This window comes from Elephantulus edwardii, unplaced genomic scaffold (assembly GCF_000299155.1).
Source record: "Elephantulus edwardii isolate Elephantulus edwardi_28Jun2011 unplaced genomic scaffold, EleEdw1.0 scaffold00001, whole genome shotgun sequence".
Taxonomy (NCBI): Eukaryota; Metazoa; Chordata; class Mammalia; order Macroscelidea; family Macroscelididae; genus Elephantulus; species Elephantulus edwardii.
Genome location: NW_006399751.1, coordinates 14549346 through 14563494, shown reverse-complemented (window position 1 = coordinate 14563494; position 14149 = coordinate 14549346). Strand labels below are relative to the sequence as shown.

The window sequence follows — 14149 nt, the reverse complement described above, 5'->3', positions numbered from 1 at the left end:
AAAGGCAGAAGGTAGGCAAAGGAGAGGCAGACCCTCAACCAAGTGGATTGCTGCAGTGATTGCTGCAGTGGGCTCTAATGTGTCAGGAAGTGTGAGGATGGGACATGATAAGACAGGGTTCAGATTGGTTGTTCATAGGTTTGCTATGGTCATACTCAGTTTGACAGCACCTAACAATAACATCCTTGTATGTGTATGGACAGTATCCTATCACAGTATTGTACTTCAAAACAGAACTTAAAAGTGACTTTTTGACTATGCATGCAACACCATTCTTCATTCCCAACATAGTATACCATATGATTATCTGATTCACAGTGGCCAAAGCTAGTCCATCTCATCTCACTGATGTCAATGTTCATGTGTTCCATTTCATTTTTCATAACATTCAAGCTTTGTACATTCCATTTTTCAATTACTAAAGGATGTTTGCCATTATTTTTCCTCATTTCAACTGACTTCCAATCTGAGATCTACCTATAATACTACAACTCTCCATGTTCCTTTACTGTTCATAGTGCTTTCAGAGGCCTGTTATTTAAGAAGTGGATGGCCAATCCTACTTCCTAGTCTGTCTTAATCTTAGAGCTCTACTAAGACCCATCTACCATGGGTAACCCTATGGCATTTAACACACCAGTGGCATAGCTTTCAGTAGCACAGCAAACCATCAGTTACCTCAGTACAGCAAACTAACAGATAAGTGCTGTACCAATAAGAACAATGTATTCCCCAAATACAAACTGACAATTTAGTTTGTACCTCTAATAGCAAACTAGGCTTCATACCAATCAACTTTCAATCATAAAGACCCATGCACCAGGCCCTAATAGGTTTAAATAAGAGGCTCCCAGCCCCCAAGTGACTATTAATCAAATCAGAAAGACCTACCTTCTGGATCCCAACTGCTTTAAATGCATTGTCACATAAGTGCATTAATTAAGAAACAAGTAAGACTGTACTAGAGTTGGCTCAATTAAATCAACAGATGATTTTTTTAATTTCAATCAAAGTGATAATTATTTAGGTATTACATAACTCTATCAAGTTGGAAATCTATAGGAAATAAATTCTTTTTCAGAAGTATAAAATCAAATAACCAATAGAAGACAATATAGTCATTGAACCTCTTCAGCAAACCAAACTCACTGCTCTGAAAGAAATTCTAACTCAGAGTGACTCTGTAAGATAGAGTAAAAAATTGATGCCTTTGGTATTTGCTTGAGTAGCACTGAATTTCCCATGGGCTCCAAAAGAACAAATATGTTTTGGAGAAGTGCAACCAGGGTGCTCTTGGAAGCAAGGATGGTGAAGCTTCTTTTCACACAATTTGGTATGTTGTTAGAAGGGGCGAGTCCTTGGAGAAGTTCATCATACTTGGAAAGGTAGAAGGTCAGTGAAAGGGAAGAAGACCCTCAGAATGATGATTGACACAGTGACTGCAGCAATGGGCCTAAGTATACAGGAGCAGGTCAGGATGACCCAGGATAGGGCAAGGGATAGATCCTTTGTTCACAGGCTTGATATTAATCATAGGCAACTCAGCTGCACCTAACAACTGCAACAAGGGTCTTCAAAGCTGTTTCCAAAATCACTTCATCTTTCTCCCTCAAAGAAGCTGCTGGATTGGAAACATCAACTCCTTGGTTAACAGCTGAATGCTCTAGCCACAGAACTACCAGAGCTCTTGTTCTCTTTGACCTTAAATCCATTGCCATCAATTAGATTCTGATTCTGAGAAACCCTGTAGAACACAGTAGACCTGCCCCACAGGGTTTCCACAGTTGTAAATCTTTCTAGGAGCAGCTGGTGGGTTCAAACTGCTGACCCTTTGCAAGCTGAATGGCAGCCATTGTGCCATCAACCTCTTTACATAGTTCTAATTATTTCACATGAGCTTTCTTTTTTCCTAAGCATCACAGCCACCATAGAAAGTGATGGCACATAACAACAACAATGCAATATAAACTAAATAACATCTAACAAATGATACTGCAATCTTATAATCACAGCAATAACCTAAAGTTGTATATATTTGTATATTGTCCATGTTTTCTTCAAACTCTCATTGTCTGATATATTTTGAAAGATAAATGTATACTGTAACAAAAGATAGCCCCACTCTGACTGGTGTCGATCCACGTCTTAGCTGTCCCTCCATTGGGTTCCCTAAGCTAGAAATTGCACAGGAGAGGGCCCATCTTTCTCCAGCTCTCTGAAGGAGAAAGTTGAGGCAGTTTGTTTCTAACAACTTTAAAGCCCGTAAGTGGCAATTCTCTACCTTCCTGGGTTACCCTGGTTGGAATTGATTTCAGGGTAATAGCTTTGATTTCGTAAAGGGAAGGCATGTCCTTCTGGGATAGCAGTATAACTCTCAATGGACTATACTACTAGAGCTTACTAAGACTTTATATTATTAAAAAAAGAAGTCCAAACTGCACTGAAGGCATTGGCAAAGAGCAAGGCTCTAGGAACGAATGGAATGTTTTTGAAATATTTCAGCAAACAGATGCAACTCTGGAGGTGAATATTTGTTTCAGTTTCAAAGGTGATCCAACAGAATGAGAAAACGATTGCTACCACAGCCTCTTCTAAACTCAGCATGAACTTCTGGTGGTTCCTTGTCTCTGTTCCAACCATTTTGCGATGATCTTCAGCAGTATTTTGCTTGCATGTGATATTCATTATATTGTTTGGTAATTTCCACATTCTGCTGGATCACTTTTCTTGAGCATACCAATAAATATGGCTCTCTTCCAGTCAATCAGCCAGGCAGATTCTCCCCAAGTTTCCTGCCATAGACTAGTGAGTGAGTCCAGGGTGGCACTTGTTAGTTGAAACATGTCAATCGGTATCCCATCTATTCCTGGGGCCTTATTTTTTGCCAATGTCTTGACCCCTTCAACACAACTTGGACTTCTTCCTTTGTTACCGTTGGCTCACGTCCCAGAGATATTTCAATGTCAATCAGTTATTTTTGGTACAGGGATTCTATGTATTCCTTCCATGTTCCTGGATCATTCAGGATTTTGTCCATGGCATCTCTTAGGATTGCAACTTGAGGCTTGAATTGGTTTTTCAATTCTTTAACTTAGACAAATGCTGAGTTCTTCCCTTTTTACTATCTGACTCCAGATCTTTGCACATTTCCTTATAATACTTTTGTCTTCTCAAGCTGCTCATTGAAATCTTCTGTTCAGCTTTTTAACTTCAGCATCTCTTCCCTGTTTTGTCTTCTCATCACTCTATGAAGTTTTCATAGTTTCTTCTGCTACTCATTTTAGCTTTTTATTTTCCCTCTTTGTAATGACCTTTTGCTCTTTTCATGGATGATATACTTGACTTATTCCCACAGCTCCACTGGTCTTTGATCAGTGGATATAGCATTACAAGTGTGGAAATTCTTTATTATTATTAATAATAATTATTTTTGGTCTGTGTACCGTCAAATTGAATCTGACTGGTCCAGGAGAAGACTCAGCATTTGGTGGATTCAAACTGCACGCCTCTAGGATTGCAGTACAGCTTCTTGCCACTAGGCCACCAGAGCTCCTGTGAAGAGTGGAAATTCTTGAACACTTCATTGTGTTGATGCAGAACTTGCATATAAACCAAGAGGCAGTTGTTTCAGGGAGATACTATTTGGTTTTAAAATCAGGAAAATTATGTATCAGGATCATTATCTTTTCGCCATGCTTACATAATTCACATGCTGAGCAAAATTCCACCAATCTTTTCCCCCCAATTTTTTAATTACAATCACCAATTATCAATACATCTTGAATGCATGTTAGTTCTATTTCAGACTGGAGAACTTGGAAGAAATCCCATTTCTCCATTTTAAAGTGTATTGGTTGGTGTGTATGTTTGAGTCATGTAGTCATATGGAACAGTCTTCCTCCTATCATATAGATAGTATCCTGTCCCTGACAGCATAGATCAGGATAGATCTTGAAATGTTCTTTTTTTGATGATGAATGTGACACTATCTTAAGGTTTTCATTCTCCACATACAAGATGGCCATCATCAGTCCATTTCCACTCTCTCATGCCTGGGATGTTAATCTGGATGTGTTTCATTTCACTTCTACAATTTCCAAATTTCGTAGATTTACACCTTATGCAGGGGGCTGGTGAGGTACTTCTGTGGCTAATCTAAATGTGGCCCCTCTCTGGCAGTTGGAATTCACCGGCCGAGGAGAAAACCTGCTAGAAGGTCAGCTATGAGTCAGTTCCAGGTCAACAGCAATGAGTGGAGCTGAGCTGACAGTTGATACATTCCACACCCCATTTATTAATGGATGACTGCAACTGTGTCTCCTCACTCGAGTTGTGCCACATCAGCAAGTGCAGGCCCTTCACTGGCTGAGAGCTTTATTCCATCCACCTCATTAAGACAGACTCTACTTGGAGTGGGCAGCTCCTGCCTATATTCTTTTTTTTTTCTTTTCTCAATGACCAAATCTTTATTTTTGTATAACTGTATTAATGTGATCCAATGTGTCCACCGCTAGGTTTTCACAAAGAAACATGCTATAAATAAGCAACCTACATCTGCTCACAAATGTGTATGGACTCCAGATGTCGCATCAAGACCTCTACTTCCAGACCACTCACAGTAGGACATTTTTAGAATTAAGTGTAGCATGATGTTAAATCGTTGCAGCTTTTGCACATACATGTTGCACTTCTGGCTGATAATGCAGGAAATTTTGCAGAATTATACTGTGAAGCAAGGTTGCATCCACCACTTTAAATGACATCAATATCAATGTCATCATCCTTGTTGTCAGACTTCACAGTTTCAACCTTAGGTACACTGGCAGTCTTCGAATATACCACCTCAATATTTTCATCTTCATCTTCCTCTTCGCCACCAGAAGATTCCTCCTCTGCCTCCTTCAACCATTTTATAAATGGTTCTGCTTTCACACGGATCTCTTTGGCAAGTTCTTTTGAGACATACTTCTTGGAGGCCTTCTCCGACCAGCTGATGATGACCTCCTCTTCCAGAAGGTCTGTATCATACATCTCCTTCAGGATGTGTGGGATCTTGGAGAGGAGCTGCGCCTGGTGCATCTGCCTATATTCTGAATGTCTTCCAACCTGAAGGCCTTATCCTTTGGCACTATATCAGACAATGTCCCACTGCTGGGGTTTTCACTTCATAAGGAGAGGGCCAGTACTGCTTCCTGCCAGTCTCTTAGTCTGGAAGGTTTGATTAAATCTACTTATCATGGGTTATTCTACTGGTATTTTAAGTACCAGTGGCATTGTTTGAAGCATCACAGCCACCACAGTTTGGCAAATAGATGAGTGGAAAAAGGTTGGTGGTTTGATCATGTCCCTGATGATATAAGACCAGTAATCACTTGATAAAACACTGTAGAACTAAAACTTGGGCAATGCAAATATCTCCCCACTTCTTAAAAAAGCTGTAACAGTTCAAATCCACCAGGTGCTCTGCTGTAATGGTGAGACAGAATACACAGAAACCAAATTGACTATAACTGTGGAAAGAGATAGTGGAGAAGCTCAATATCATCTGTCAGAAAAAGGTCCGGTGATAACTGTGGAAAAGAATATCAATTTTTTATGTGCAATTTCACGCGAAGCTGAAGAAAATTAAACCACATCTACAACAAAGCCAAAAGTATGACTTCAAGTCTATCTGACCTGAATCTAGAGATTATTTTAAAAATTAGACTTGATAATATTGAATGAAAATAGCCATGTACCAGACAAGTCAGGGTATGACATGAAGGACACCATACATTAAGCAAGAAACAAGTCATTAAAAAAATACAGAAATTAATGGAATGAACAAAATAGATGTCAGAAGAGACTGTAACTTGCTCTGGAACATAGAGACTCCAAAAAGAAGGGGGGGGGCGCGGGAAATTATGAATAAACTTGAACATAACATTTTGAAGAGCAGCTCGAGAACACAAGCAAAGTAATAGAATGAAATGTGCAAAGATCTGGAAATAGAAAACCAAAAGGGAAGACACACTCAATATTTCTTAAGCTAAAAAAACTGAAAGACGAATTCAGGCCTCAAGCTGAAATATAGAAGGATTTCTATGGGCAAAGTGTTGAATAATGAAAGAGGCATCAAGAGAAGATGAAAGGGCAAGCTCTGGTGGCCTAGTGGTAGGAAACTGCACTGCAATCCCAGAGGTGCGTGGTTCAAATCCACCAGAAACTCTGCTGAAGAAGGAGGAACTCCTGTACCAATCAGATCCAGTTTGACGGTACACACATAAAAAGAATAAATAAATAAAAATTATCTTCAAAAAAGAGAAGATGAAAGAATACACAGAATCAATGTACAAATATTGGCCAATACACAACCATTTCAAGGGAAAGGTGGCATATGGTCAAAATACCATAGTTCTGAAGGAATACATTCAAACTGCACTGAAGGAGTTGGCCTAAAACAAGGCTCCAGGGATCAGTGTAATACCAACTGAGATGCTTCAACAAATATGGATGCAGCACTGGACTTGTCTATGCCAAGAAATTGGAACATAGTTACCTGGCCAACTGACTAGAGGATACCCGTATCATGCCCAATATAAAGAAAGATGATCCAACAGAATGTGGAACACATCAAACAATACCATTAATATTACACACAATGGTTGCAGCAGTACATGGACAGGAAATTTCCAGATATTCAAGCTGGGTTCCAGAGTATGAAGTGGGGGGATATAGCTGATGTCAGATGGATGTTGGCTGAATGCAGAGAATACCGTAAAGATGTTTACTTGCATTTTAGTGACTGTAAAAAGGTATTGTGTGCCAATTTTCATAACAGTGTTATTCACCATCACAAGAACATGGAAACAGCCCAAATGTCCAGCCACAACTGAATGGATTGAGAAATTGTGGTAATTCACACAATGGACTACTATGCAGCACTTAGGAGCAACAATTTTGAAAAATACTGCATACCTTGGGAGAGTGTGGAGAGCATCATGCTGAGTGAATGAAGTTTCATAGGACAAATGCTGCGTAAGTCCAAGACAGATTTGATTCTCCTTTTGGCAGCCCAGGACATATCCAGTACTCCTCTCCAACACCACAGTTCCTTGGTCTTTCTTATTCATTGTTCAACTTTCAGATACACAGGAATAATACTTCTGATACTTTGATTAGGTTTGTGCTTTTATAACTGTTGTTGTTGTTGTTAAAGCATTCGGGTTCTACCTGAAAGATCAATGTTTAGAACTCATCCTTCTGGGGAGAAAGAGGTGGCTTCTGCTTCTACAAAGATTTTAGCATATGAGACGTTGTGGGTCAGTTCTACTGTCCTACATGGTTGCTGTAAGTTGGACTTGACAACACACTTGTTTTCTTGGTTCATTGTTGCCAGCTGTTGTGGAGCTGATGCTGACTCATGGTGACCTCCTTCTGCAGAGCAGAACAGCTCTGTGGGGTTTTCAAGGCGGTGACTGTTCAGAAGTAGAAGTAGGTTTGAACAGCCAACCTTTTCTAGAAATTAAGTGCTTATCTATTTGTACTGCCCAGAGACTTAGGATTTTAGTTTAAAAATTTAATTAAGTTTTTAATGAAAGGAATGTTTAAAAGATTTAGAATCATTACATCTACAAGTTTAGACTTGGGTTGGTAAATCGCATTTGAATGCTTATGAAGATTTCATGGGATTTTAGTTTTCCTGTTAGCTACTGGAAGTGTTTGTGAAAATAAGATGAAATACCTGAGTTTGGAATGTCTAAAGGAACTAGATTAAGTGTGAAATCACAATGTTGACAGTTTAATCCATTACATTTTCAATTAACTGAACAGCTGTCAAAGATTAAGCGTGAGTAAGTGTTCATGGCTCACAATCAGGAAAGGTGTGCCTCAGGGTTGTACCCTCTCCACACCTATTCAAAGTGTATGCTGAGCAAATAGAGAAAATGGACTAAAGAAAGAAAAAAAAGGTGGCATCAGGATTGGAGGAAGACTCATCAACAACCTGAGTTAAGCACTTGGCAGAACCTTGTTTGTTGGAAGTGAAGAAGACTTGAAGCACTTACTGTACAAGATCAAAGACTAGTGTCTTCAATATGACTTACATCTCAACATAAAAAAAATCCTCACCAGTGGACCAATGGGCAACATCATGATAGATGGAAAAAAGACTGGAGTTGTCAAAGATTTTTTTTTTTAATATAGCAAAACAAGTGAAAAAGTTTTATTAAGGTAATAAGAGAGAGGCATAGCCAGTGGTAAGTCACACAAGAGAGTTAAGTGAAAAATAAAGAAGGAAAAAGGGGTAAAGTACCCATGAAAAGACAGGGGTGAATCCAAGCCTTATAGCATGCAGTCAGCAGAAAAGGAAAGAAAGAGCAAGAGTCAAAGATTTCTTTGTACTTGGATCCACAGCCAACACCAAGTAGCAGCAGTCAAGAAATCAAAAAGATTCGTTGCATTGAGAAAATCTGCTGTCACAGACCTCTCTAAAGTTCCAAAGAACAAAGCTGGCAGTTTTGAGTAAGGTATGCCCAGTTCAAGCCACTGCCTTTTCATTTGCTCTGTATTTGAAAAGTTGAACACTGAATTGTGTTGGCAGAGTATCCAATATACATACAGTGCCAGGAGGACACAAAATCTATCTTGAAGGAAGTGCAAGACCACTTCTTTTTTTTTAAAGTGATCTTCATTTACTGTTGGATTAGCAATTAGAACGTACAACTTCTGTTCAACAGGACATTGAAAAGTTACTTTAACGTGACAGCAGCAAAAAAATAGAATTCTGCAATTACAGCAGCCTTTATGTGTACAATTCTAAAGTAAATACTACTTAGCAGCTGTTGCCAGATTTTTAGGATTAATTTAAACATATACACTTTTTTCTGCTGTGAGAGCCAGTACTCCATCTTGTTTTCTGAGAGGGTTTTGAAAGAGTCAATGAGCTCGAGTAACTGAGGTTCTTGGTCACTCGTCAAGGCAGGCAGGAAAGAGTCCAGTTAACCGGGGCACACAGCACACCACATGACACGGGGTGTACCGCAGCCGCTGCAAGTCCTTCACTGTCAGCCCGCTGTCTTTTTCAAAGAGAATTTCCTCCTAAAAATTTGAGAATTTGGGTGGCCTGTTTCATTTTTGCTGAACTGACTCCCTTGGATGGCTAGTTAGTGGTCAGGGCACCGGCAATTTGGTCACAAGGCAAGTCGAGGCTGCAATAAAGAAAGCCTGTCTAAAATACCGTGTGCTTACTGGAACCACTCAGATTATTTATTTTTAACATAAAACACCTAACTTCAAAGTGAAGGGTCTAATCAAGCAACACTAACAAGATGGAGGCAGCATCTCTTCTTCTAAGGCTTATTAGGTTTGGCCCAGTATTCTCGATACATGGAATACATCATACCAATAGTCACTGCTCCCACCACAAAGCCTTGGGCTGCTACTCACATGTGGATCAGGTGGATGGACATTTTCGTATTCCCCGTTCTTCAGTTTGTGCAATCCGTACGCAACGATTGCAGCAAATCCCGCCATTCCAATGGGGACAAATGGTGCCTCTTTAGCTTTTCATCTCAATTTGGATCCCTGATCTTCATCATATGAAGAAAGTGATACATCTGTGTTGGATGACATTGTGATTGGTTGAAGAATTGCCCACCAGCAAATCAACCACGAAAGGTCCTACCGGTTTCTGCTCCCCCACCCGCAAGACCACTTCTTAGAGGCAAGGATGGGGAACATTTGCCTCATTTTGTGCTTATTTTTGAGTAAACAGTCCTGGGAGAGGGACATTATGCTGGGAAAGGTGAACTGTCAATGAAAGGAAGACAGACTCCCAAGGAGATGAACTGGCAGTGCCTACAATGGACTTGAACATGACAGACACTATGAGGAAGGTGCAGGCCAGAAAGATGGAGTCATGGTCAAGTTGATGGCATCAATGAATAAGGATGACACAGAATTGAGGTCTTTGAGTTGTGATGTTGGAAAGGGGTGTGGGATATCCCACAGACTGCCAAAATAACAGATGTCTTGGGAAAAGTGCAGCCAGCATTCTCCAAAGAGGCAAAGAAGGTGAACCTCCATCTGTCTTACTTTAGCCATGTTGCCAGGAGAGGCTATTCTGTGATATCATGCTTGGAAAGGTGGAGGATCAGCAAAATAGAAGACTCCCAACAAGACGATTGATACAGTGACTGCAAGGAGCTCAAGTGTGCCAGAACGGAAGCGGATACCAGAGAAGAGGCCAGGATGCCGGTGTGTTGTTCAGAAAGTCGCTAAAGAGTTGTACTTGACGGTCCCTACCATCATCATTTACCAAAGCAGATTGCACATCTTTGATTTACTGGGAGGGTGATGGATCCAAGCATGCTTTTAGTTGAAAGCTATGCACTTAACACTGAGCCCTCAGGGCTCTTTTAGAGTCTATAGTTTGGGTTTTTCCCCCTCAATAGGTCACACCAGTGGAATCACTCAACATATATTCCCTTTGAGTCTGGCTGATATCATGTAGCAACATGCACGTGAGACCCATCTCACCATCACATTAGCTATGGCAAGAAGAGTGCAGTGTGCAGAAAGGTTTGCTCAGCCTCCACTGTTGGCCCTTGACATGCATGCTTAGTTTTTTTTTTTTGGGGGGGGACACATGCTAACTTTTAAAGGCCTCCCCAAAGCCTTTCAAACATATCAAATTGCACTCAGATTTGATATTCAGGGTAACATTGTCCTATCAGGCTCTTGAAAAGATCTCTAGAACTTGCTTTGTAAACAACTTGGTTATTTCATGATTGACTGTCATGCTTCACTAATTAACCTCAGAAAGAAAATAATTTTGAAAAGCAAATACTGAATTTAATCATTAATAATGAAGTTGACATTTCTATGACATTTCATTTTTACATTTTTTAAATTTTGTAATTTTTCTATGTGAGAGTCAATGTCTCCATCCTCCACCCAGGTCATGCGCACTTCTATAAACCCCTTCAAAACTCAGTCACTAGGGGTCATGCTCCTCGTGCCTGATGGAGCCCTCCAAGATGCCAGGAGACGTGTGTCAGCCTACACCAGCGAAAGAAGGGATGCAAGACTGCTTTCTTAGAATCCTAACTATGCCCTTCCTGGGGGAAGAAATTGTATGGCACCATAATGCTTCTTAAGATGTTTATCTTGCAGATACACAATATGCACAAATGTACATGCAAATCTGCTCCCTACAATGATACTGATTAATAGTGAAAAACCAGGAACAACCACAAGGTCCATCAATAAAGAATTATGTAAATCGTGCATTCCCACAGTGGAGTACCATGCAGCTGTGAAAAATGGTGAGGTAAAGCTACACATGCCAAAAAATGATACTTCCTACACCTAGGTGAAAACACAGTTACAGAAATGTGCATTTCTGTAAAAATTTTTTAAAAAATCACACTTGAAAAACATGAGTAAGAAGTAAAGTTTTCTTATTCACGGGAGGGGGGTGGCGGGAAGGGAATCAAAGACACTCCAAATTGTGAAGTGATTACCGATTTGGTAATAAGGAGAGAAGTAATTTTTGGGTCTGTAATTTGCACCTAATCCAGGGCATGGTCTTCAAAATTACTTGCTATGAATTAGAGAGCTGGACAATGAATAAAGAAGGATGACAGAAGAATTGATCCCTGTGAATTGTGGTGCTGGAGAAGAGTATTGAACATACCGTGTACTGCCAAGAAAACAGACAGGTCTGTGCTGGAGAGGATGAAACCAAACAGCCCTTTGGAGACAAGGATTTTGAAGCTCCATCTCACATACTTTGGGCATGCTGCGAGAAGGAATGAGTCCTTGGAGAAGGATGATGCTTGGAAGGGTGGAGGGACAACACAGGTGAGGAAAAACTCTGAATGAGATGGATTGACATACTGTGTAAATAGGGGCAACTATGTTAGAGACAGTGAGACTGGCTCAGGATAGGACAGAGTTAAGGGCTGTTGTGCATAGGGTCACTATGGGTCACAGCAACTTGATGACACATAACAAGTGTTGGGAAGAGTCTTGAATCTTCTATACTACTTTAAAAAACATTATTAATATGAATTACACTGGCAATGAGGAAAATGCAAAAAAAAAACCCGCTGTTGGGTTATTTTTTAATAAAAAAAAAATAAGAAGTAAACTGAACTTCATTTTCAAGCATGTTTTAGGTGTAAATGGTTATTTTCCTTCACCTGCTTGGAATATTTAACTTAACCAAAAAAACTCATCTTCCTCCTCGCCACACCAAGTATTTTATTTTCCCACCCAGAAACTGTCATCCACAAAACCCAGAACCACCCGATACACCTCACAGGTTATCGGACAACACGGTTTTCAGAGAGAAATTAAAGGACTCAAGTTCTATTACATGGCGTCCACAGTTCCCATAGTGAGCCATCTGTTCAGACAAGATCTGCCATCTGAAGGAACTGAAACACCAGGGGTCAGCAGAGGCAACCTCACACATGCAAAGCCCTGTTTTAGGAGAAACCATTCAGAGATACGCCCATTATAATGAGAGCTGGGAGACCAGCACAAATATGCAGATCCCTGGGTTGGCTATGACCTCACAGAGGCAGTGTGACAAAAGCAGGCCTGGGCTGGAGCTGGAGTGCCAAGGCCGTCTGCTGTGTCCCGTGGACCTTCAGTGGGTCCTCACTCACTCGTGTCCCAGACTGTTAAGCTCCTGCACCTGAAGAATTGCTGACTGGACAGAAGGGGTTCCACAGGACCCAAGGATGCCTTGGGAGCTTCTCTTTGTGCCTTTCCCAAAGCTGCATCCACACATTGGTTTACAGCCATCTGTTAAGTTAGGAGACATTCTTCAGGCACATCAGCTGGCTTTCCACCGAGAACCAGTGGGCATCCAGCTTTCACCGGCCCTGGCACCACTGCCCTGAGAAGGTAGATTGAGGGTGTTGGAGAAAGTGCCTCTGTGATGCTGGTTTTGTTTTGCTTCTTCTCTTATATGCAACCAGTGCCCCCATTTTACTGTGACTTCTAAGGGAGTGGGCCCCTTTCTTCCAGTCCATGGGGATTTCAGAATGGGCTCCGAAGCTGCACTAGGATCTGAAATCCGTGGGTCCTCCTGTCTCAGGGAACAGACTCAACCATCTTCCAACACACTTCCAGAAGCAATGAAAATGAAGGTATGTAGACAGAAAAAAAAGAGAAGGCAAAAACTTGCTTTTTCTCGGTACACCAAAGGTAGGTTTTACCTAAAATACTGGGTGACCTCCAGCTTGCCTGAGTCTACAGAAGCCCTACCTTGAACACTTCTTCCCATTAAGTGCTGTTCAGACTCTCACCTCTGGGCTGCCCACTCCTGGCATGCCCTCTGAGGCACAGGGGCTCTTGTTTCATTTAGTATTTACAGCCATGGGTTGGGTTTCCATCAGTGGCTCCTTCCACACTGAAAACTCTCCATACATTTCTTTTAAAACCTTTTATTCAATAATATATACTTTTAAAATAAGACGTAACTGCCCGTCATGCCATAAATCCCAGCCCCCACCGTGGAGTCTGTGGCCACCTAGGTAACAGAGTTTGCTGGAGAAATAGGTGGCCACTGGGTCAGTGAGGGTGGGTAAGCTCAGGGAGTAACAGCAACCAACAACCAGTCTGCATACCCTTTGCATCTCCCATGCTTTCTGGGTCAGGAGGAAGTCAACAGGAGGCCAAAGGCTGGTGAACCTTTTACATTCGGAACTGAGGTTTGGTAAACGGTGGTGGGCTGCCCTTCAGTTGATCTAGTTCGTGCTCCCGTAACCTGCCACCGTTTCGTGTCTGCTCATGAACGTGACCTCTACACACGTTAAGACGTTTGATTTGGCTCTTGTTCTGCTTATGGAAAAGTGGGAGAAACAGCAACAGACCTGAGGAAACAGACGGGAGGAGGGGAAAGATGGCATTAATCATTCTGAGAGCGAGGAACAAGCCTCCACCTCTGACTTCCTCCGCAAGGACTGCTGAGAACAGTGCAAACTTGACCTTCCTGTGCCATGTGGAAAACAGGGCAGGAATTCCCTTCCTATGAGGATCTGAACAGTACTCTGTTCTGCCCAACATGAACAGAGACCTGAGTGACTAAAAGCTCTGGAAAGTGTGTCATGTGCCTGGTCTACCCCTTCCCTCAGGTCTGCGGGCTGATTTAGCG

The 14149-nt window shown here is 41.3% G+C and overlaps 1 protein-coding gene and 1 pseudogene across 1 annotated transcript in view; both read right to left on the bottom strand.

Moving 5' to 3' along the window:
• Positions 1-9329: 9329 nt before the first annotated feature.
• LOC102862045 lies at positions 9330-9624 on the bottom strand (annotated as a pseudogene).
• Positions 9625-13423: 3799 nt separating this feature from the next.
• Positions 13424-14149, bottom strand: part of CSNK2A2 (casein kinase 2, alpha prime polypeptide) — an 81361-nt gene continuing 80635 nt past the window's right edge. Inside the window, exon 13 of the mRNA XM_006878918.1 lies at positions 13424-13868. The gene's annotated coding sequence lies outside the window, so the exon portion shown is untranslated. The remainder of the gene's footprint in view (positions 13869-14149) is intronic.